At 39.4% G+C, this 25,884-nt stretch overlaps 1 long non-coding RNA gene across 8 annotated transcripts in view; it reads right to left on the reverse strand.

The window, feature by feature from the left end:
* Positions 1–25,884, reverse strand: part of LOC119261146 (uncharacterized) — an 87,861-nt gene that overhangs the window by 11,892 nt on the left and 50,085 nt on the right. For 7 of the 8 annotated variants that reach the window (XR_008549205.1, XR_008549201.1, XR_008549204.1 and 4 more), the window contains 2 exons: positions 14,114–14,186; positions 13,440–13,580 (listed from right to left, as the gene is read on the reverse strand). This is a non-coding gene — a long non-coding RNA (uncharacterized LOC119261146). Of the gene's footprint in view, positions 1–13,439; positions 13,581–14,113; positions 14,187–24,324; positions 24,338–25,884 lie in introns of those variants that run through there. The other variant, XR_005128942.2, reaches the window with a different exon arrangement.

A 25,884-nucleotide genomic window follows, 5' to 3' on the forward strand; every position in this document is an offset into this window, starting at 1 on the left:
ATACCTAGGGAAGTATGTGATTTATTTGCAGAACATTAAAAAGTTTGATATTTTATATATATATGATGTATATATATATAGTACATATATATGAGAAATCTTGAATAAGTAGATCAAAATAATGTTTTTGCATTGGAAAAGTACTGCCACAAAATACTTAACAGATTTATGAAATCCTCATGGCAAGAGGGGGAGTGTGACAATATAATTTTTAAAATAAAGGGAAAAATAGTCAAGAATATATTGAAAGTAAAGACTAATGAAACAGAACTTGCCCTATCAGATAATGCAACTTCAAACATGAGAGCAGTGTGCTACTAGCAAAAGAATTGACAGACCAATCAATGTAATAGATTTGATAGCGCAGAAATCCAACACAGTGTAGATGTGAACTCAGTATACATTAAGGGTAGCATACAAAAGTAATCATTATTGAATATATAGTAAAAGGCATTGTTACTCTTTTGGAAGAACAAAATTAAATCACCACTTTAAGATAAATTGCAATGGGTGACCTTGAACCTATTAAATCAGAGGTAAGGAAATGAGAAGTCCTATTAAAGCATAAATAAACGAGATGAATTCACCAAGGAAAGGTAACTTGTGACAAGAGATGAAGCACTGATGTCTATCTCCTCTCTAGTCCTTAGAGCCCACAGAAGTGATAGGAGGAATAGTGTGAAAAGATCAAATCTTCCAGAAAACAAACTATTAAGCACAGAAAATGATGAAGTTCTAGAAGACAGAAAGTGGAGGAAACTATAGTCCAAAGCAGAGAACTGGTGCTCCTATGAAATCAGAAACTCAGATAATGGGGCCCATCTGGATTTTAACATGCCTTCCATGACATTCTGATGCACATGAAGTTCAAAAAAGTTACTAACTAGGGAAACTTACAGTCAGATAGATACCAAAGGGATTCTGGAACCATCAACAGGATAATTAAATAGTTTCAGTCCTAGTAGCTGGACCAACAGAGTTGCCCCCTTGCTGTTCTCAACATTGGGCAGCATGTGTGGCTAGGTTATTCACACTCGGGATAAAGTCCCAGGAATCATTTTTAGATAAAATACACATTTTGGGTAGGGAAGGTGTCTAAAATGAGTGCTGGGTCTGGAAGCAAAGGTGAGCAGAGATGGAGAACTTCATGGTCCCTCAGTGTTAGCAGAAAAAAAGGAAAAAAGGAAGAGATAATTTTTCACCCAGAATGTAAAATTTTTTCAGAGTGATTTACATACAACTTAGCTTTCTGAAGTGGTAATTCTGGCAAGGGGTACTCTTGAGTTGCACTGAAGCTAAGGAAACAGACATGTTCCCCAGACAAATAACTGCTACCAGGTGGAAACTGATCCTCTCCATCTGGAAGTCAAATTATCCATCTTGCCGTCTATCCCCATCCTGCTTACTACATCCACTCAACTATATCCAGGACTCTTATTCACAACAGATAAATAAGTCTGTTATTTGGCTTTAGAAAATTTGTGTTCAATTTAGACTAGTCATTGTTTTCTGTAAAGAGTAAGAAAGCAATACTTTCAAAAATCAAATACTTTTGACGTGGCAGTTCATCTATGTGATACTACTTTCTACCACTGTAACTCAACAGCAGTCATAGAAAAGTGGCCAGAGACAAAGCAAAATTAATGTGTGTAACTGTGTTCCAACAAAACTTTATGCACACAGTTGCAGGTGGACCAGATTTGGCCCACGGGTCATAGTTAGCCAACATTTAATTTAGAATCCAGATCAGATTCACAAACTCAAAATGAACAGTACAAGAAACACCAAACAATAAAGAAAAACCAAGCTATAAAAAAGATGCTAAAAGTTGACCAGAATCAATCTGTGATGAAATGCAGTCAAGGAAAAGATGAAAGAAACATTAGTGAGCTTAACACACTCAAATCATTGTAAAGATATTATATCTATAGAAAGGAGCAAATTATTGTGAAATAAACAGAATTCTTAGAAATTATCTATACGATTACCAAGAGCTTAATAGATAAGCTGAAAAACTGAAGAAGAGAGTTGGGGGTGGGGGAAGTAGATGATTCTTCCAGAATGCAATGCAAAAGATGAAGAGTTTAGCAGTAAAACAGAAATGCTGAGTCATGAGACTACTTCCGAAAGTTCAACATTTGTTTAACAGACCTTCTAGAAAAAGAAGAAAAAAATAGAGAAGAAATAATCACAGAAACAACAAAAGATAACACTGTGACTGATTGGAATATATAAAAATTGAAAACATCCATCAAAATCCATAATAAAATGACAGCCTACAAATTAGTTACATTATAATGTGAAAGGCAATATCATTAAATACAAAGAATTCATACAAAATGCTCAGTCTTTCAAGTAGAAAAATGGGCAAAGAATTCACACAATGGGACACACAAATTACTAGTTAATTTCCATCAGGCAGCATGTCCAGAGCCAATGAATGTGATACAGTCCTGTAACTGGAGACAGTCATTTGCTTGCACGTGCCCTGCTTGCACTGAACTCTCCTCTCAAAAGCGCACTTTTGAGAACTCAGTTAAGGTATCTGTAATATGAAAGAATACCAGTTGCTAAACAGAAGATTCCCTTTTTCACCTTCCATGTGTCTTGGAATATATCATGGAACAAATGATCTCAGGTCCAATGGCAGAGATCAGTGGTTCTCAAACTCTAATGTGCATCCAGATCATCTGTGTGTATTCAAACTGGACTCCACCTTCCAAGATGCAGATTCTGTAGGTGTGGATGGAGCCTGAGAATTTTAATTTCTAACAGATTCCCAGGTGATGTTAATGCTGTTGTTTTCAGGAACCACATGTTGAAAACCAAAGACACAGGTCAGGAGTTGGCAGACTTTTTTCTATAAAGGGTCAGATAGTAAATATTTTAGGTTTTGCAGGCCATACTGTCTCTGATAAACGTACTCTGCTGCTATAATATGATGACAACAATAAACCATAAACGTAACATAACGTTATTGCCTGTGTTGTGATGAAACCTTACAAAAACAGGAGACAGGCCAGATTTGGCCCTCTTGACATAGTTTGCCAATTTCTGATACAGGAAAACAGGATCCAGGCAGGAGAACACACATTTTATAAAGAAGAAAAAATTTTAATAATATTTTAGAGCAGATTTACATTCACAGCAAAACTGAGCAGGAGGTAGAGCTATCCCATATGTCCCCATATCACTACACATGAGTAGCCCCTCCCCCATTGTCAACATCCCCAGCAGAGCAGCACATTTGTTAAAACTTCTAAATCTACACTGACATAATTATCATCCAATATCCACAGAATACATCAGGGTTCACTCCTTTTTTAAAAGATTTATTTATTTATACAAGAACTGGGGTACAGGCCAGAGGTATAGGAGGGTGAGAGGATTCACCAGAGATAGAGCAGGGAGCAGAACAGGCAGATCTACTGAAACACACTGCTGAGGGGGGAGCAGCGGGCGAGTCAGGAGAGGTCTGCTGCGCCATGTGGGTTGCTCCCTGGCTGGCTGGAAATTGAACCCGCGCCGCGGAGGCTGCGGACAGCTTCACAGCGCTACGCTCAACCCCCTGCGCCACCCAGGGAGGCCCAGGGTTCACTCTTGATGTGTGTTCTGTGGGCTTGGATAATGTATCACAACATAGATCCAACAGTACAGTGTCATACAGCGTAGTTTCATCGCCCTAAAAGTCCACTGTGCTTCACCTGTGAGAACCTTCTCTTTCCCTTTGATAATCACTATTTTTCACTGACTCTAAAAATTATTTTTGTAGTGTTTTTTTAGTTCATTTACTTTGTTTTTTTATATTCTACCTATGAGAGAAACCATCCAGTAATTCTTTTGCTTTCTGTCTTATTTTGCTTAACATAATCACCTCTAATTCCACTGATGTCACCAAAGGCAAGACGTAATATTCCACTAAGTATAAATACCACAACTTCTTTATGCAGTCACCATCCATCAAGTTAGGTAATTTCTATGTCATGGGAACATATCTTTCTGTATTATTTTTTTCATATTCTTTGGATAAATTCCAAAATTGCTGGTTCATATGGCATTTATTTCTATTTTTAGTTTCTTAAGGAGTCCACCACAATGGAAGGCCACCCCACTGACTGGGAAAAGATATTTGCACATTTTATATCCAACAAGGTTTTAAGAATCAAAAATATAGAAATATACTATTCAACAAAAAAAAAAACATTTCAACACAAAAAACAAGCAATCGAGTCAAAAAGTGGGTAGAAAGTCTGAATAGACACTTCTTGAAGACCATACAGATGACCAACACATAATTTCATTTATTATTAGGAAAATGCGTATCAAAACCACGGTGAGATATCAGCTCACACCTGTGAGAACAGCCAATATCTAAAAGACTAGAAACAACATGTGTCAGAGAGGGTGCTGGGAAAAAAGGAATTCTTTTATCATATTATTTTTTCTTGAGATAATGGTTTACAGTACTGTATATGATTTGGAGGTATAGATTCACACCTATTCAGATGTATGCTACTACACAACTCCCACAATCAAAGCACCTATAATCTCCCACCACAGTTCATTGGGCTGCCTCCCCTCTGCTTCGCACTCTATCTATTCCCCCTCTGGTAGCCTCAGCACTACAGTCAGATTTTTAGGGCTTGTTTTGGTTTATTTTTGTTTGTTCCTTTGTTTCTCTTTATTCCACATATGAGTGAAATCATTTACTATTTGTCTTTCTCCTTCTGACTTATTTTATCACAATACCACCCAGTTCTATCCATGTTGTTGCAAATGGCAAGATTTCACCTGTTTTGCTTTTTTATAGTTGAGTAGTATTCCATTGTGTATGCATATACCATGTCTTCTTAATTCATTCATTTGTGGTTGGGCACTTAGATTGGTTCCATAACCTAACTATTGTGAAAAATGATGCAATGTACACAGGAGTGTTTTTGCATTCTTCAGGAAGACACCAAGGAATGGAAGTGCTGCATCATATGGAATATCCATTTTTAATATTTTGAGAAACATCCATACTGTTTTTCAAAGAGACTGGACCTACATTCCACTAACAGTGTACAAAGGTTCTCTTTTCTCCACATCCTTACCAACATGTTTTGTTTCTGGTCTTTTTGAAATGGACCATCCTCACAGGTGTCAGGTGGTATCTCATTATGGTTTTGATTTGCATTTCTATGATGATAAGTGATGCTGAGCGTTTTTTCAATTGAATGCTGGCCATCTGTATGTCTGCTTTGGAGAACTGTCTATTTAGTTCTTCTGTCCATTTTTTAAATTGAGTTTTTTTTTTATTTGTATGAGTTTTTTGTAGAATTTTTTTTATCAGCCCCCTGTTGGACATATGATGTGCAATTTTCTCCTATAGAGTAGGGTATCTTTTTGTTTTAATAGTTTCTTTTGCTGTTCAGAAGTATTTTAGCTTGATGTAGTCCCATTTGCTTATTTTTTTGTATCCTTTTCCACTGGACTTGAGTCACCAGAGACATCACCAAAACCGCTTTCATGGAGTGTTTGTTTATGTCTTCTGTGTGTCTTATGGTTTCAGGTCTTACATCCAGGTCTTTAATCCACTTTGAGTCTGTTTTTTGTTTACTGTACAAGATAGTTTTCTAGTTTGATTCTTTTGTATATGCTGCCCTGTTTTCCCTATACCATTTGTTGAAGACGTTTTCCCTTCTCCATTGTACACTCCTGGCTAAAAAAGGAACTCTTACTCCTCTTGGTGGAAATGTAAGTTGGTAAGCCTCTATGGAAAATGGTATGGAGATTATTTAAAAGAATAAACATTAAATTTTAAAGCATGTGTTCTTAACCTTAGTTCAATAAATGGACTTATTTAATCATCAGATTTCCCTTCCAAGGCACCAGTAATAGAGATGGAGTGATTTCATTGGAACCTCAACTGAACAGTTAAATTATGAAAATCTGGGAGCAGGGAAGTAGACAAGAAACCTCAGAGCTTACTGGAAAGATATTATAAAAGCCACAGAAGAGGTGGCAGTTTTGGTTGAGAAGTCATCTAACTAAATGGTTCTCATGGAAACCAAGTGTACCAGTTGCATGAGAAATAGCTAAAGGGTCCAGGAAGAGGGCTGCTTGATCCTGACAGGTAGCCGCTAATTAGCAATCAAAACCTAATTGAGATTAACAGCTGTTTTTGTAGTACAGTTACTAACAGGGAGGCAGAAATGGTATGAAGATCATCCAAGCACTACAAGCTGTGTTTTAACATCAGAAAACCATGAGAATAGAGCAGTATGCCAAGCAAGCAGGGAGATGAAAGCAGGCCACAAACACAGAGCCGAGCTGACAGGCCAAAGAGGGCTGGATCCAGAGGACCAATTAGGATGTCTACAGGGGTGCTGGAGGCAGATTAAAGGGGCAGGATGCAAACAACAATAGCGAGTCTATTCACTGACTGGTGTGGCCGAGTCACTGCCTCGTTCTTATGGAGAGAAGGGCATATGGTGCAGCTCTCTTAGCTTATCACCAGGGCCCTCAGGTTAGGCTGGAAATGCTTTCAAATTACTATCTGAGCACAGTCCCAGCACTGTAGTACTGCGTGTAGGAATATCTATTGTGTGGAGGCCCCACTCGCCCCACGGGGCTGCACCTGGTGACATTTCCACCAGGTGAAACATATTGAATGCTCAGTCTCTCTTTGACATCCTTTCAGTGGATTTTCTTTTTCTGAGACTGTCTCAGTCTACTGGCTCAGAATGGGTTCCCTTAATTAGAACTGCCAGTCAAACTGGTGGATGCCACCAGAAGTAGCACATAGGACTGAGGATGAACTAAAGCTTAGTACAGGCCTCCATCAGCAGGACCACAACTGTCAGACACACACTGCCTCGGCATATGCCACAAGGTGGGCAGGTTGATCATTCATTTGGGCAAACAGAAAGAGGATTTTGGAGCCCTCAGTAGATCTGACAGGCCTTTAATGCTGAAGCAGGGGACCAGATACAGGCAGAGCAGCAGGCAGGGAGCAACCAGATTCTGTTGCATTTCTATCCTTCTATTCCTTATACTTCCTTCCATGATTGTCCCGAAATACTGTTTATTAGGAATATGCTTGGTAACTAAAGCACTCATGCACTGCAGGAGGGAATGCAAAATGAGACAGTCACTCTAGAAGTACAGAAGCTTCTTATAAACTAGGCATATATTTTCCATATGCACCAAAAATCCCACTCCCGGACACTTAGCTTGGAGAAGGAAAGGTTTAACTTGTCACAAAAACCTGTATGCAAATGTTTATGGAAGCTCTATTAATTATTGCCCCAAATTAAAAACCACCCAAATGTCCTTCAAGAGTGAATGAAACAAATTGGGGTTCATCCACACAATGGAACACTACTTGTCAATGTAAAGGAATGAACTACAGATACCCTCAACAATATGATTGAATCTTGGAAGCATTATGCTAAGTGAAAAAACTAGACACAAAAGACTACATCCTGAGTGATTCCATTTATATGAAATTCTAATAAAGACAAGAGTGTAGTGATAGAAATCAGAGCAGTGATTTCCAGGGCTAAGATGCTGGGGGCAGGGGATTGATTGCAAAGGGCACAAGGAACTATTTTGGGCTGATGAAAACATTCCATGTCATGATTGTGGTGGTGGTGACACTACCTCCTGTGTTTCTCAAAACCAATTAAATTGCACCTTTAAAATTCATGAATCTTTATGTAAATTATACCCTAATAAAGCTGTGGTGGAATATTTTACGTGTCAAATGGGTCACAGGGTGCTAAGTTATTAGGCCAACCGTTATCCTGAGTTTCTGTGAAGGTGTTCCTGGTGGGCAGGCTGAGTTAAGCAGATAGCCCTCCCTAGAGTGGGAAACCTTTATCCAGCCAGGTGAGGACTCAAACCCTTTTGCAAGTGAGAAGTAACTCCTTCTACCTGACAGCCTCAAGCTGCAACATCAGTCTTTTTTTGGCCATCAGACAAACTGAAATATCACCTCATCTTGGGATTCTTGCCTGCTGGTTTCTGGCCTGGACCTATATTGTAAGCTCTCCTACTGTCCAAATTGTCGACTGAAGATCTTGGGACTTCTCAACTTCCATAAACATGTCAGCCAATGTCTTATAATAAAACTCCTTATATATAGCCCACTGGTTCTGTTTCTATGAAGAATGCTGACTAATATAAAATCTAACCAAAATCAGAAGAATTTAGATTCACTGTGGGTTAAGAAGGAAAAAAAGTCATCTAGAGCCACTGAAGCAGCTGGTGACCATCACTGTCACCACAATAATCATCAACTAATAATAGAAACCGTCTGCAAATACCCAACACTAGTGAGCAGTAGTTTGTCCTCTGGAATAGTCTAAATTCAGTACTTAAAGAAAACACATTCCAAACATGTTTTCTGTGTCCTGAGGCTTTAGAATCTGAAATGAGTTTTATATGGATGCCATAAACATCTTGTAATTAAAGACTTGCTAAGTGTTAGCTGCATTAATGTTGAGAAAAATACAAATTCATTGTCTACATCCATCGAGAGTCAGGGTCTCTTAGGGCCCAGAAAGAATAAAAATTCAAATTTGATGGACCCAAACCCCCATTTTCTTGACTAGAGGAAAATGCACTTTATAAAATCCTCCTAAAATCTTTCTGGGATTCTCAATGCTATGCTGATGTGTATACACAAATCAGTCTGATAGATGATCAACTCCCAAGTCTAGACTGTTTACCCCAGGTTCATATTCCACATGAAGCTGCTCACACTCTGGGCTCTATCCACATGGGCATCACCTCTAATAACAATTACAAGATGTCTTGATGACATCAAGCATCACCATGCTTTGACATTTCATTAAATTTCTTTTTTTTTAAATATCATTTTTCCAGTACTATTCTTTTTTTTTTTTTTTAAAGATTTATTTATTTATTTATTTATTTATGCAAGCACTGGGTACAGTCAGAAGCACGGGAGGGTGAGAGAATTCACCAGAGCCAGAGCGGGGAGCAGAGCAGGCAGAAGGACCGAAGTACACTGCTGAGGGGAGCAGCGGGTGGCAGGAGAGGTCTGTGCGCCATGTGGGACCCTCCTCAAGTGGCCGGGGAGCAGCTGGAGATTGAACGGGCACTGCAGAGGCTGTGGGCAGCTTCGCAACCCAGCGCTCAACTGCTGCGCCACCGAGGAGGCCCTCATTAAATTTCTTATACAACAAGAACAAAAGCACTCCCACCATCCCAAAACTTTAGGGAATCCTAAAGTGTGAAAGATTGGGTTTTCAAATATTAGCGTCCTTAATAAAGTGTCCCTTTCAATCCCCAAGGACTCTTCTCTTCCTGATATATCAACTGGTCTGAGATTATCTTTGGTACTAGCTGCTACACAGGGCCAAGAACCACAACCTCATCTCATGAGGTCCTGTTGTTAAGCCAACTGCTGCCCCAGGTCTCTCTCCACTCTAATCTACATCTCACCAGGACTACCCCAGCTCACCCTCTATCTGTATAGTTCTGAATCTTAATTATGGACAGAGTTTAGCTCAACAGTACCCTCAACCTCTGGAAAATGAACAGCAATAAATAGATGCTCAAAGTGCAACTGCAGAAGATGCAACTCCCACTCAGCCATGAACTCTTGTTACACAAAAAATTCTCCAAATATAGTTTGCTTTTTATCATAACATGTATTTTGAGGAAAGTCTATGGATTATATTATAGAACTGAAAAGACAGCTGAGCAATCAGGTTCTGAAGGTATAAGAACCTAAAGAGCTACAGGGCATTCAAGAATATTGTGAAATATTGTGAAATATTTCAAACATAAAGGCAGTATAGAAAATAATGTAATAAAGAACTATAATAAGCTGTATTATCAAATCACACAAATGTTGCTAGACTTGCATAAATAAGATACTCTATACCCAATGGGATACTCCTACAAAACACGTAAGTGTAGATGCAAATTTTTTACTCCTCCCTTCAGGAATCTCTTTCTCCATCCTTGAGTTTAGGCTGGCCCCATGACTTACAGGATTTGGTGGAGGTGATTTATAGACTTCTAAACTTTTACCTTAAGAAAGAAGGCTTACAGCTTCCACTCTCACCTTCTTGGAATGCTGCCACTTTGTGTGTGAGCCCAGGCTTGTCTTCTTATGGATGGAAAGTTCATGGGGAAGAAAGAGGTTCAGGTATCAAAGCTGATCTACCAGTAGTGATCTCTGGGACCAAAGAGAGATCCAGACCAGCTGGAAAACCATGTGGAGCAGAGATGAGCCATCCCAACTGAGCCCTGCTCAATTGACAACCCAGAGAATGAAGAGCAAATGCATAGCTGTGGCTTTAAAGCACTAAGTTAGGGATGGTCTGTTAAGCAACATAGATAACTGAAACCCTCTGTGGACACTACCCTCAAACTCATTCTCTATATTTCTCTCTCCCTGAAGGTAAACACTGTCATTCCAACGCATGCATTAAGAATATTACTGAATATTTGTGTTTCCTTAAAAAATATATAGCCTCATTTGGATGATATTAAACTCTATATATTATTTTATGACTCCTTTTTTTGTATGAAAAAAACTTACTGAGATTTATCAGGTTGATTTCAGATTTAGTATTATTCAATAGTTTTCCATTGTCTAAACTACAATAAGTCCTCCTTCCCTCCTACTTTCTTTCCTTCCTTCCTTCCCTCCTTGCCTCCCTCCCTCCCTCCCTCCCCCTTTGACGAATATGGTGGCTTGACACTCAGCATGTGCCACCCTCATTCTAGCATGCCTTCCTCTAATACAGTGGTTTGAAAGTTTAAAATTTCCTTTCTCTTGGGGACAATGATTTAGGTCTGACAAATTAGGTATGCTCACATAAGATCTGGCAGGTAGAATTAAGATGTGTGTGCTTTTGCTTTTTCCACTATTTCTGCTATTTCTTCTGTCCAGCAGGGCTACAGAGAGGTCTGTTTTCTGTGGCAGTGATAGAGATTCTAATGTCCAGACCTGACCAGTCAGTATTGGGAAGTTAGGCCTGAGGCCTCCTTCCTGCCAGTGCAAATCATAGTTGGAGCAGCACAGTTCTAGGTGCAGGAGCTTCAGCAGCTGCAGAAGCAGAGTCCTGGATGCAGCAGTTTTCTGAAATTGCTGGCTTCATGGTGACAGGATTAGAGTCAGGGGCTACTGATCATAGAAGCATCTGCTGGCCCATTAGCGACCCAGTTCTGTAGTGTAATGTTCCACCTTGACTGAAAGTTGCTCCAACTGTTTTCAGTCTTGTTTCACACTCCAATGAAGTTTCAAGTTGCATCTGTGGGTCACCTGGAGATCCATCGCTTTGGCTGGGCTTGCTGAACAGCTCTGCTTCTAGCTGCAGGTTACTAGGGTTCAGATTTTGGTGGCAGGTTGGGCTCATGTCTGCTCCATGTGAGCTCAAAGTTCCAGATCAACAGAGTCGCAGCCACCAAGGGAGATGCTCTTTGTGACAATGGTAGAAGTGCAAAAGCACCAAATTTCTTCTAAATTATTTTTTGGGAAACAATCTCAAACATATATAAAAAAGTACAGGATTAAGAACTTCATTTTTTTCCTGGACCATTTGAGTGTAAGTTTCCAAATTTAGTTTCTTTACATCACCCTCCTCTCAACTTTGATTTGTATTTCTATAAATAAGACATTCTCCTATAAAAATAGGGTAAAACAATCAAAACCAGGAAATCTTTATTGATTCATTATACCATCTATACCATCTAATCCTCAATCCCATTCAAGTTTATACAAATCCCAATAATGTCCTTTATAGCAAACAGATCCACTCAGAGTGGATCCACAGATACACTCCTTCTATTTAGTTATCCTGTCTCTTTAGTTTCTTTTAGCCTGGAACAGTTCCTTAGTCTTCCCTTAGCTCTCATGACATGTTTGAAGATTTTGACATGTTTGAAGATTACAAGCAAGTTATTTTGCAGAATGTCTCTCAATTTGAGTTTGTCTGATGTAACCTGATGATTAGATTGAAGTTAAGCATCCCTAGCAGGAATATCACGGAGGTGATGCTGTGTTCTTGTCACCTATCAGGTGGCACATGATTTCAATTTGACCTGTTACTGATGATATTGTTCACTTGGGTGGCTTGATTAAAGTGGTGTCTGCCAGGTTTTTCTCTATAAAGGCATTTCTTCCACTTTGCAGTTAATAAGCATTTCCTGGGAGATACTACATAAATATCCTCACCAAACTCTACCAACTAATGAAACTATCATTTAATTGCATGGACTCCTGATTTCCTATTTTATTAATGATTAAATCTTTTATTAATATCATGTTGATCTCAACCTGTCATCACATTGGCAGTAAAAGCCACTTTAGGTGGCTTTCTGTATCCTTTTGACATGTCTTCCATGAGCACTTCCTTGCTTTCTGTGGCAGAAATGCTGGTTTCATCTTGTACTTTTCTGCCCCCCAGTCCTGGAATCACTCATTTTTCCTGGTTTCTTTTAGTAAGGAATGTTGCTGTTTGTTTGCTTGCTTGTTTAAAATAACAGTTTCATTTTGCTATAACTCAACCACATAGAATTGATCTATTTAAAATTGTACAATTTTTAAGTTATCAAGGATGGATGTTTCCTGTTCTGATTTTAAGCCATGAGACAAAGTGTTCCTTGCAATAACTGGAGAATTACTAAAAGAAGAAACTTCCCAGTCAATGGTGCTCAAGTGTAGATCAGCAATCACTGATACATTATGGGATGAGGTGTTGGGCTGATTAGATCTGAAGTTAGACACTTACACATTTAATTTGCTGCATAGTCGAAGGCCTTAGAGAAGACTTTAACTGTTCTTGTATATTCAAACTAGGAGCATGTTCAAGAAAAGCATGTAATTCAATGATGCAAAAATAGATTCCAGAGATAATGTAGAATCAGGGGAAATTTCCAAAATTAACTTGGAATTATGCTTAGAAATTATTTCACATGTGGATTTTAAAGTCATGTGTTACTGAAAATTCATCATATCATCTGATTCTGGCACATTGTTTTCTTTAAGTTTAATTTTCATGCTTTTTTGGTTACGGAATTCTATTTAAAGTCAAGTTTGTGCTAGATGTGTTCATTGCTATCAAAATATTGCTGTTCCTGGTTCTTTTCAGCCCCCTCAGTAGACAGAGCTAGAGAAATGTGTGTCGTTATATTAAATATATATGTGTATATATGTATATATAAAATACACAACTTCGATTTGTTTATATATAAACATGTATGTTGAAGTGTATACTTATCTATTGAAAGCTCACAATGATATATTTAATTCCAATCCACAGGATTCCTTCTAATTTTCTCCTTTTTCATATATTTCTAACTGCCTTCTCCAGCAGGACTCAATGTAGGCCCTCCTCCGTTTTTTGAAAATTCTCCTGTAAGAACTCTCCCACGCCATCACTGTCCCACCTTGCCAAGCCCTCCTCACACCTCACCCAAGTTCCAGTTGGATGGGATCCTTCTGCACCCTGCTGGGTTAACTCCCAGTGCCAGTGCTCCTCTCTCAGCTCCTCCTCCCTCGCTCAGGTCGCCCTCACCCATGGGCATAAGGTCACCCTCTTCACTTTGCCAGGGCTCTGGATGTGGGGTGAAGAAAGGAAAGAGTGAGTAAAGGGAAGAAAAAAGGGAGAGAAGAGAAAAGAAACATACTGTGGTTTCAGCCCCTCTCTCTCATCGCAGACTTGAATGTTCTCTATTCCTCTCCCCTGTATTCACCCTCAGGTTACTCCTGTCCTATAACCAACTTTTCTCAAACTTCTTTTCACTAAGCTCCCATTCCAGATTCATTTCACTACCAATTTCTCTAGAAGGGGCTCCCTGGTCATCCGCACTGTCATTTGACTTCTATCTCTAAATCTTACTGAATTGTCCTTCCCACGGTCGCCAAGGATCTGCAAATTACCCCATCCAGTAGCTTCCTAGTAGGATTTTCCCTCCTCGATTTGATATTAGCATGCATACTTCCAAGATATTGTGGGTTCAGTTCCAGAACACCTCAATAAAGTAAATCACACTCATTTTTTTGTTTCTCAGTGCACATAAAAGTTATGTTTACACTATAGTCTATTAAATGTCCAGTAGCATTATGTCTAAAATACAACATACATACCTTAATCAAATGTGACACAGGCTATTGGAAAAATAGAGTCAACAGACTTGCTCAATGCAGGGTTGCCACAAATCTTCAATTTGTAAAAAAAAAAAAAAAAAAAATTCAGTGTCTTCAAAGCCCAATATAGCAAAGTGCAATAAAATGAGGCATGCCGATATAGACCATCATCTCCAGCCTGAGAAGCTTTCCTGCTTGCTTCCTGGGCGCTCCCTCTGGTTCTCACCCCATCAATGCCCTTCCATCCTCCTGTCTTCCACAGGCAGCTCATCCTCTGCTCCCAGAGGTAGGTGTTCCCCAGGGATCTGTCACTGGCTTCTTCTCTTTTTAATCTGTATTTACTCCCTGTGAAATTTTATTTTGTCAGTTCCTTCTCTCATTTCTAGGTGAATGACTACCAAATTGACACCACAAATTTGACCTCTCTCCAGCACTGTAGGATATTTCTCCATAGTTAACAGGAGCTATTTCTCTGTCTCCCCAGGTACCTCAAATTCAAAATTTATTCAGTGCCTTAAATTACAGACTTGCGCTAGGTAGATCAAAACACAGATTATTAAAGCATAATTTGTGCAAACAAGAGACACTGTCCACCCCAGAAACTACAGTACCTCCCATGCCTCTCTCCTTAAGCCCCAGTCTCTAACCTGTCCTTCCCATCACTGTAATGCTGAGCTTTCTTTCTTTATATTTTTTTAAAGATTATTTATTTATGCATACAAGAACTGGAGTACAGGACAGATGTGTTGGGGGGTGAGAGGATTCACCAGACAGAGTGAGGAACAGAATAGGCGGATTGACTGAAATATACTGCTGAGGGGAGTAGTGGGCGAAACAGGCTGAGCTTTCTAAGGCACAAGTTTGATCACACTACTCCCTTACCCAGAAGCTTCCATGGTAAAAACGCACAGCTCTTTCAACACGATCATGTCTTGCTACTCCTTGCCTCTCCTCTTTTCAGTCAAACAAATTTATTTTCTACCTCTGCACTGTTCCCCCCTAAATCAATGTTCTTCTTCTCCTTCCCACCAATTGAAATCTTACTTCTTTTCAAGACTAAACTCATAAAGCATCTCAATTCTCTTTTCTGCCTCCAACAGAATGACATCTGAGATTTCCTAGCTCTTTGAATTTTGTCTATATTCCTTTTATGACAGATACCCTGATTTCCTTTTTTCTATGGTTAGCAGTAGATAGATTTGTTTCTGAGCAACTAGAAGGCAGGGATTAGGTCTAATTCCAATTAGTTCCCTTCTAAAACAGGCATTCCCAAACATTTTTGGTTCACAGTGACAAGATGTGTCAACAATTTTTTCATGGTGCCCACAGATCAGAGGAAATATCTAATAGCTCAGTTTATTAAATAAGTAGGTGCCCCAAACAATATATCTATCCTAATAACTCAATAGCCTTTTGGGAAAACATACCAATTAGTTAAAGGGGAAATAATACTTTATGTATTCTTAAATAATCACAATATAGTAATGGGCACAGCACAACTTCTTAAATCTTAGAACCTGCCATTGCCTGCTACACCCTGCTTTTCATGCATCACTCCAGGCCTGGCACAATGCCTGCTGCATGTGGAACCAGGGGGAACCAAATTAGGGCCTGTTTTGTTTATGGATCACTAGATAAAGAGATTCACCTTATATCCCAGGCCCACACATGGCATTTATAAACAATTCAAATTTCTTTAAAGAATATGTAGGATTTGAAGAATTATTATCATCGTGCCAACCTTAACCAAGGACCAAATAACACTGAGTGATATGTCCTCACAAGCAATATTTACATTCATTGCACAATGCAAATCAAAGCTTTGTGTGAGTTGTTACTTTAAGGAGTGGAATGAATTATTTTTAAATTTTTCTTTTTTGAAGCGCCATTGGTTTACATTCTTGTTAGTGTTTTGGAGGTACAGGATTTTCTCCCTCAGGTGTAGTCACAGTAGCATACCTTCCACCAAGTCAGCGGGAACGCATTCTTACAGTAGGGATATTAACTTGGAGTTCATTTAAGCAATATTCTTTTTTATTTGAAGTTATACCCTTTCCTGAGAACAATGCATAAAGCTTTCATCAGATCCGCAAAGTGATCTGTGACCAAATCAGTAAAATTTGAATTATAACATTAAATAACATACAACATATAAAACTGGCCATAGCATGTTACCACTAATCCCAATTATGATATGTTGCCAAAGTAAGTCTTGTCAATACAAAACAGCTTTGATTTTTTCCCCAGAACTGAGCCCTTATCAATGTCAGAATGAAACACAGAGGATTCTCTGCTTTCTCATGTTAGTATTCTTTCATGTATTTCTCACTTTATAAAGATTTCCTTCCTCATAAGAAATAATCTAAAATTTTTGTTAGTCATTTCCAAAATGAGCAAAGTGATTTTTGTTTTGCAGAAATCTGAATTTTCCTGATAGACGTTAATAAAAATTTCACCTAGAAAATAACACTTTCCAAAATACATATTTTTATGTAATTTATGGTCTCCACATGAGATCCTAGCCAAATTGATGGCATTTAATATTCTCTCTTGCCTGAATGGCTCTACTAAGAGAGATTGAAAACCTTAATATGAAAAACAAACCAAAGCTGAAGCTGTTTCTACATGATCTCAAACTCCTGTTTTAAAGACAAAACAAAACAAACAAGAAAACCCTTGTAATTTATTAGGTTATTACAAAATATTCTAGTGTTTGGCATTGTGTAGACCAAACATCTAAATAATTGCTTTAATAAACTCAAATGGTCTTAGATTAAATAATTGCTGTTAATAATAGATATATAAACAGAGCCTGATTAACTTCCTTATTGTTCATGTTCTGAACAAGAATATTCTTATTTTCTTTCTATTCAGTTCAACTTATGCCTCAAATCCTCACCATCCCTGGCTTTTCCAACCTAGATTGAAGTCCCTTTTCTCTCAATTGCTATAAACTTCTAATCTTGAACAGAAAATGTAAAGACCTCTCCTCTACTCCTTCCTAATGCCATCTATTACTCTTTTTTTTAAGATTTATTTATTTATTTATACAAGAACCGGGGTACAGGCCAGATGTGCGGGAGGGTGAAAAGGATTCACCAGAGACAGAGCAGGGAGCAGAACAGGCAGACTGATGAAATACACTGCTGAGGGGAGCAGCGGGCAAGACAGGAGAGGTTTGCTTCGCCATGTGGGTTGCTCCGCAACCAGCTGGGATCAAACCGGCACTGCAGAGGCTGCAGACAGCTTTACAGCACTGCACTCAACCACCTGCGCCACCAGGGGAGGCCCCTGCCATGTATTACTTTTAAAGCAAACACTCTTTTAGTCTAAAGTTTAGATTTATCCTCCATCTTCCCTATACAAATATTCGATATAGATTCAGTAGACAAAAACCTAAGGAGTTTGCTTTCGTGAATTTACTTCTTTTCCCATCTACTGTCCACCCTAGTTCTACCTCCTATTACCTATGATTTATGCAATAATAAACAGACCTTCCTTAACAATTTTCCCACTCCAATCTACTTGACACAACTTTCCAGCTGATTCTGCACATCAAATAGTTCAATTCAGTTGTGTTTTTTTCCAAATCCCATTGTGACTCCCCATTCTCACCCTCTTTCAGTCTTACAATTCACTCAAATCGTATTATCTGCCCCTGAACCTGAATTCCCAGATTTTCAGCTAAGTATCTCCTCCACATCTAAACTTTCATAACAGTTCATAGTGATCATTTTCCACTGAATATTACAATTTTTTGATATTTGCCTTATGACTTTACTTTCTTCTTAACCTTTTTATACAGTAAATTCATTCATTCATCCTTTCACAATGCACTGTTTACCTGCCCACTGGCAGGCATTTTATAGACCCAGCCATTCAAAGAAAACAGAATAAGCCTTTGTAAGCCCTGTATATAGTGCTCAAAAAGTTTTTATTGAACTGAATTTCTAATGATTTTCAATCAGATTTGCTTATACACAGGAAAAAATTTATTAAATTGAATTGATCCTACCTTTGCATACTTCTATATTTATTTTAACTATGTTAGTCTTATCTCTCCAAGAAGAGAGGGACCCATCTTATTGATCTCTTGTATTCCCCAAGTCAAACTCTGCAGGTATGGCTGCAATAGATTTTTCAATAAACCCAGTTTGGTTGAATGACTACAGGCTTGATTTTCTTTCATATATGTGATGTGATGTGACCTGAGCCCATCATGTATAATCGGCAAGTGTGACTGACTTTGCAGGAGGGAAACTTGAGTTGATCGTGCATGCTTTTGCAAGGCAGGGCCTTTGTTGACATTTAATTTTCACTTCTGCGGTTAGAGTTTTATGAAGCCAAAATAGCCTTTAAAATAAGTTAACCTGTTACCCGATCCTTTAAATAACTCAAACATTGGTTTAGTTCTTGTTTTCTTATCAAGACATCCAAATATTGGATAAAGACAGATGTAAATGTCAGTAATCATTCCAAAATACCTGTATACATGTTGCATATTTTTAAGTATTAGCTTAGATTTTTTTATAAGATTCTTTTCATGATTGCACATAGAGATGAGTAGATGCAAAGATCTTGGACACTATATGTTCAATTCAACAATTCTTACCAAGTAGCTAGTATATTAAAATGTAGATTCAGCAGAAAACTGATGTCATGAAGGTCATGTACTGACGTACCAATGAGATGTTTTGTTTGGTGTGCTACTGTGAATATATTCAGGGAGAGGTGAAATTCAACTGCCTAAAACCAAAGAAATTGCAAGTTTGTGATGACTGTAATTTATCTCCACTTAAATCAAATGCTGTGTGTAAAACACTTAACAGAGTGATTGGCACATAGTAGGTGTTCAATGAACATTAATTAGTTTTTCCTTATTGGTTAGGAAAAAGAATTTTTTTCATTTTTTTTTCATTATTTTTAAGATTTATTTATTTATACAAGGTCAGAGGCGCGGGAGGGTGAGAGAATTCACCAGAGACAGAGCGAAGAGCAGAACAGGCAGATGGACAGAAGACACTGCTAAGGGGAGCAGCAGGCGAGGCAGGAGAGGTCTGCCGCACCATGTGGATTTCTTCCTGGCCGGCCAGGAATCGACCCACACTGCAGTGGCTGCAGAGAGCTTCACAGCACAGTGCTCAACCCTCTGCGCCACCAGGGAGGCCCTGGTTAGGAAAAGAATTAATCAACAATTTATAATGGAGTAGAGTGGATGGGAAACTCATATTAGAAATTTTCATTTCACTACAAGGATCCAAATTTCTATCCTGCCTTATTGCATTTATCAGATGACTGTTTAGTTCTATACTTCCCCTGCATTAACACAGGGCTAAATCTGTAAGGTGAAAAAAAAAAATGAAAGCATAACAGTGAAAACCTTAACATACAAACTGTTGAAACTATTGTGGAAATTGTAATACACCAAGAGCAGGAATGAAAATGTGAAAAGAAAAAACAAAACATGTATTATAAATAACTTCCTTCTGAAGGTAATCTAAAGCTCCTAACACAATGCTAGACACAATGGACTCACAGGAAATAACATAGAAATTGATTGATATTGCTTAAAAAAGAATGACTGGTGTGTCAACTGAATATGTATTTTTTTTAATTACAAGGAAATAAGAAGGTGCCAAAATTCTATAAGAAAGTTAGACTGCACAGCATCCAACTGGATGGCTTAGCCTTTGCCTGAGGATACCAGGGGAATCTTCCATCCTGTACCTTTTTGAGAGGCTGGCTTCAGGGAGCAAGAGCACAAGCAGAGAACTGTCATGGCTGGAAACTCCACTTCAAGGCCTGGCATTCCAGGAGCTTCTCTGCTCCAGAGAGAAATTGCCCAGGTGGATGGAAACAGGGAGTTAACTTGCTGGTCTTCAGAAAGGAAGGATGGTGAAGCCAGCAACAGCTGCCTCTCCCACTGGCATCTCTACCTGGTCAAATAGCCAAATGGTTATAGAGGGGAACGTTGGTAAACACCACTGGGGAGAGTGGAATTATGCTCAGTCAGCAGGGAGATCTCAAAATAGTGAAAACACACCCTAGCAGACACACTCAATGGCTATCTGTGCTAAAATTATAAAAGCACGACTGGTTATTGGTAAAACTGTAGTTGTTGTATGTTTAGATTTATTAAAGTAATAAAGAATTGGCTCTAAAGTCTCATGACATTTTACTGGCAAAGTCTGCTCAAGCTGGTTTGGATCTGATTGTAATCAGTGTATAGGCTGAAAACTGGCTGGAATATATTAAAACTGGGTTTCCTGGTCCCACAGAAATCAATCCAGTCAGAAAATGACCAAATGAGTTGCCTGAGGGTAAATATCAGGCCTCCACACAGCTTCTCTTCCAAATGTACTGCCTCTGAAAGCAGTTTCAGAGTAAACCACACCTCAGGCTCCTTAACTAACTCTGGCTTTGTGAGACACTGAGACAATTCCCTGCCTGATGTATATTCTAACTACCACTGCATCTGTCCACTTTGATATTGGCGATAAACTTCTAGAGAACAAGCACCACTTCTGTGTTTCTCACATGAAGAGTCTACTCACTGGGCTCTACCGGCAAGGTCTGGGATGAGATGTAACACTCTATTAATCATTCTGTCAGAGTCTGTGTTATGTAATTTTATGTGTTATCTCATTATTTTACCTTAACAATTCCACATGCTAAGTATTATTATTTCTTCATTTTATAGGTGACGAAGCAGGTTCAGAGAAGGTCAGGAATTGTCCCGAGTTTATGGTCTCATGTGGAACCCAAGTTGCCCATCAACTCTATGCCCAACTGCCTGCAGAAGAGGGATGAGGAGTGTGGGTGCTTTCTATTTTCTAAATGGAGAAGGTGTCACCACCACTGTCATGTTTCTAAAGAATTCAGAATTTGATGGCCTCTGAGCGGGGAAGATGTTGCTGCTTCTTGGGAAATGTCCTTGATTTAATGGTGACCAAGTCTACCAGAATTTTCTAACTGGTGGAGTTTGATTTCATTTCCCCCCTATTTTTTTTCTTTCATTTTAACAAACTTTAATTTTTAGAACAATTTTAGGTCTACATAAAAGTTGTGAAAATTATAGAATAAGTTCTATGTACAATCCCACATCCAGTTTCTCCTGGCATTAGCATCTTACATTAGCAGAGTCCATTTGTCACCATGATGAAGCAATATTGAAACACTGTTTTGAACTAAATACTTTATTCAGATTTCTCTAGTTTTTACCCAATGTTCTTTTTCATTCCAAGATGCATCCAGAATGTCATATAACAGTTAGTTGTTATGTCTCCCTAGGGTCCTTTTGGATGTGATAATTTCTCAGAATTTCTTACTTTTGATAACCTTGAATGTTTTGAGACATACTGGCAAGGGTAATTTGTAGATGTCCTGCAACTTGGAACTGTCTATGTTTTTCCCATAAGTGGACTGGAATTATGAGTTTGGGAAGGAAGATCCCAAAGGAAGTATCACTCAGTCTATCAAGGTATGTACAATGAATATATGAACTTTATCATTTATTACTTAGACTATTAAGGCTGACCTTGACCACCTGAGATAGCGTTCCTCAGATTTCTCCACTAAAGAGTCACTCTTTGTCTCCTTTTTACTATGCACTTCAGAAGGAAGTCAGCACGCACAGCTCACACTTAAGTAACATGGAGCTGGACATCCTCTTCAAGGAGGGAGTGGCTACATAATTTACTTGGCATTTTTCTGCACAGGAAATTTGTCCATTCTCATCCATTTATTTATCCAATCATTTACTTGTATTAATATAAACTCATGGATATTTACTTTATACTTTGAGTTATAACCCATTTGCATTTTAGTAAGGTCAGTTCTGGCTAGATCAGTCTGACACTAAAAGCAGATTGTAAAACCAGAAAGGAAGCAATTTCAATGGACTGTGCCAAAAAAAAAAAAAAAAAAAAAAAAAAAGATGTCTTCAACTATAAGGATGGACATTTGGAAAGTCAGTTTATATTCCCAACAGAGCGCTGGGTACTTGAAGGCCTAGCACTCATTCTGCCTGTCACAAAGCACACAGAAACTTTCTGTATGGAGAAGGATAATTAATAGAAATCACTAATATTTGTTGGATATTAATTATATACAGTGCATGTTACCCTTGTAAGGTGCTGGGATACAGAGGAAAGAAGAGACATTCCTTCTCTTAAGGGTCTCAGCGTCTTGTGTGTGTATGTGTATGTGAGAGAGAGCGAGAGCGAGAGAGAGAGACAGAGAGACAGACAGACAGACAGACAGAGAGAATACAGCATAGTCTTTCACTCCACTTACTCTATGATCCCTCACTCTTTCAACCTCTGATGCTAGTGCCATTTGATTCCAGACCAACCCCTGCTTCAAACTCTTGCATCCAGGTCTATGCCCAGGTTCAGCCCCCTTTCTGCTTGTTCATGGAATTGCCAGTCTGCGGATATTGCTCCACCCACACCTGTATCACCTCACCAGGGAACCACGTGAGCAACTTTCTCTCTCTCCTGCTGTTAATGGGGCCAGACTGGAGAATGTGCCAGGCCAGCCCAGTCGTCCAGACTACTCTGCTCTGAGTCATGCTAATTTTGTTTCCAGATTTTTTTTTCATTCACGGTGATATTAGAGCTTCAGATTTATTTTTTTTTTCTCCAGAAAGAGTAGGAGGTGAATGAGGGATGATTAGCAGCCAGATTTCTTCCATAATTCCTTTCAGGCCCAGTTAAGATTTTTCTACTTAACTATTTCTGATTTAGGTCTGAGTCATTCTGCCACCAAATAGCAAGACCATTTAAATAATCTGCATTATTTATCTGATGTTTGAAGTTTCAAAATCCATTTCACATACATTAATACCTCCCAAAGGAACACTGTCTGCTTGGTTCAATGAAGCATCTTTTTAAGGTAGAAACTAGTGAAACCATTGCTATGATTAGTATGGGGAGATACCAGATAATCCCTTGTGAAACTTGATAATGAATGCTAACAGCTCTTTCTTCATTTTCTCCAAAGATTCCAAAAATATTATGCAGTAAAGTTACATGACCTAATATTCAGTTAAGTGACACACTTAGGACTCACTGTTTTCTTCAGCATCTAATTCTGAGCTTCTAGAGTCAGACTGACTATTTTCCCAGTCAAAAGCAAAGATTCTTCTTGGTCCTTTTCTTGACCTTCCTCTATTTCTGGAGAGATACCTAGATCAAAGACTACAGATAAGAAAGGAAAAACAGACAAATTCCTTTCTATGGTCTTTTTACAAAATGACTCACCCCCAAAATTTCACCCACTTTCTAAGATAATATTCTTTTTTTTTTTTAAAGATTTATTTATTTACTTATACAAGCACTGGGTACAGTCAGAAGCACAAGATGGGGAGAGAATCCACCAGAGCCAGAGCAGAGAGCAGAGAGCAGAACAGGCAGACTGATGAAGCACCCTGCTGAGGGGAGCAGCAGGTGGCAGGAGAGGTCTGCGTGCCATGTGAGACCCTCACCTGGCAGCCGGGGATCAAAGCAGCGTTGCAGAGGCTGCGGGCAGCTTGGCAACCCAGCGCTCAACTGCTGTGCCACCAGGGAGGTCCTAAGATAATATTCTTAATCACACTCTAATAAGCCACTTTAAGATGTTATGTTACAAATGACTTATAGAAAAATACATCAAAGTTAGAAAATAATTAAATTTTACTACATGAGAGTGGATTCAAAGTTGAACTTTGAGAAATAAATAAAGCAGACCTCATTCGTTTGAAGGGCAATTTGTTTTCTTGAGTGGGAAGGAAACTTGGGGAGTTCAGTGTGACAATCGCACATAAGACACTGAGTGTGCTGTCTTGTGCCTCCTCTGTGGAGAAATGATGGAGAACTACAGAGAGGGTCTTCTTTCCCCAAAGGGCATCTATTTACTCCTCCAGGACCAGTGCTTTCCTGGTGTTTTCTGCCTGCAGCTGTGAGGCAAGCAAGTCCCAATCCTACATGTACATGTTCAGAGGCCACAGGCACTTTTTATTCTGTCTATAGGATAAGAAGTGACTTGTGGATTCAGGATGACACTCAATTCCCAGCAAACTCTCAGAACGCTGTAATCAGGCCACTGTGATGACCAGCCGTGCAATGGACAAAGCATGGACAGCTGCTCTTAGACATGTCCTCTGGATCCAGCTTCTCAGATAGGGATCCCCAATGGCTGGCTGGAAATGGCAGGGCATGGAGCAAGCTGGTATATCACATTTATCTGCTTTAAATGAGTGGGGAAGAAGGAGAGAAAAGAAGAGTTAAATTTTCTAATGGAGGGAACTAGGTCAGAGCCAAAGTTGCCTGCAGGGAGTGGAGATGTCTTTCAAAATCCTGTGGTTTTAGTGGAGGAGAGAAGAGTCACTAAAGAGGCTTGCCATTTGTTGCTGGTTTTTTTTTAAAGAGGGACCATAGTACACACCACAAAGCATGTGTGCATGCGTGCGCACACACACACACACACACACACACTGAGGTCCATTCCATAAAGACAAAGGACATCAAAGGAGAGCTTGGAACAGCTGAGGTTAATCCTTCATGGCCCTTGGTTGAGTTTCCCGTTCTTTCATTAGTATCCTCTATTGGACCCAAGTTTTCACCAGAAACGCTCAAGCCAGAGACCAAAGCAGGGGAGAACAACAGAAGAATAGTTCGGCAAATGTTTTAGATCCCTTTCTGCATCTAGACACAGGAGACCCACAGTCAAGCAAATTCCGTTATTAGTTCCTGTGTCTGTTTCAGAAATCACCACTAGGTGGTTCTTCCCCCACATCCTATACTCTGGGTTGCTCTGTCAGTTGAGCTCTGGGCTCCTGGGGAGTGAGCCATCTGAGGGCTCCCCCAGGGCTGGGGAAAGGTTGGGAGGCCAGTTCTCCCATCTTGCTTGCTTTCATTATTTAAAGTGTATTTTCAAACACTTTGAAAGGATTTGGCAGCTGCTGTGCTCTGTGTCTGATTGGCTGTGTGTGATCCTCTGGGTCAACACTGCCTCTAGCGGGAATTGAGTTGTACAAAAACACAAAGTTGTTGCTTTAAAAGAGGGAGTCAGAGCCAGCCCGAGCAGGAAAGTATGCTGGGGAGGGGGCACCTGTCGAGTGACTTAAGGCCCCAGCACAAGCCCTAAAACTCTCTTTATCTTAGCTCTGTGGTGATACAGTCTAGTTTCCTGAAGGTAGCTCACACAAACCATGAACACTACACCTGTAACAATGACAATAAACATCTCCAAGCACTTTAAGGTTTATAAAATGCTTTCACACCACTGCTTTTTTGTGAGATGATTTCAGTCAAAATTCAGCAGAAGTGTGTGGGTGGCTTGAGAAAAAACGTCAGCCTCATTGTCTTCCTCTGGTTAACTATTTCCCTGAGTGGTTTGCATAGTAAGAAGGCACATCTGGAGGAAGTGTTTTCTATTGCGTTCTCTGGAAGGCAGGGCTGGGGACAGAGTTAGAGAAGCTGTGGCCCATCTGAAGCCTAGCCCCATAAACTGTCCTTGATGGAGGAGATGAGCTGAAAGAGCTACTTCTCTGAGCGGCTGAGACTGGGAGTCAAAGCAAAGCTCCAAATGACTCTTGACAGCACAGAAATGTTAAGGTGGGGGCAATCAGCTCATTTGTTCTTGGAATATGGAACTATGTTGTGCCCCAGCCATAAGCAAAGGCATTACAGCCTTCATTGGCTCCTCAAGGGTTTGGCGACTTTAGTGACCCAAGGAGGCAGCTCCTGACCTAGCTAGGAAGTAGTCTTATCATGGAGGCAGGAAATATA

The sequence above is a fragment of the Talpa occidentalis genome, unplaced genomic scaffold, assembly GCF_014898055.3.
Source record: "Talpa occidentalis isolate TD23 unplaced genomic scaffold, MPIMG_talOcc4v2.1 talOcc4.6, whole genome shotgun sequence".
Lineage (NCBI taxonomy): Eukaryota > Metazoa > Chordata > Mammalia > Eulipotyphla > Talpidae > Talpa > Talpa occidentalis.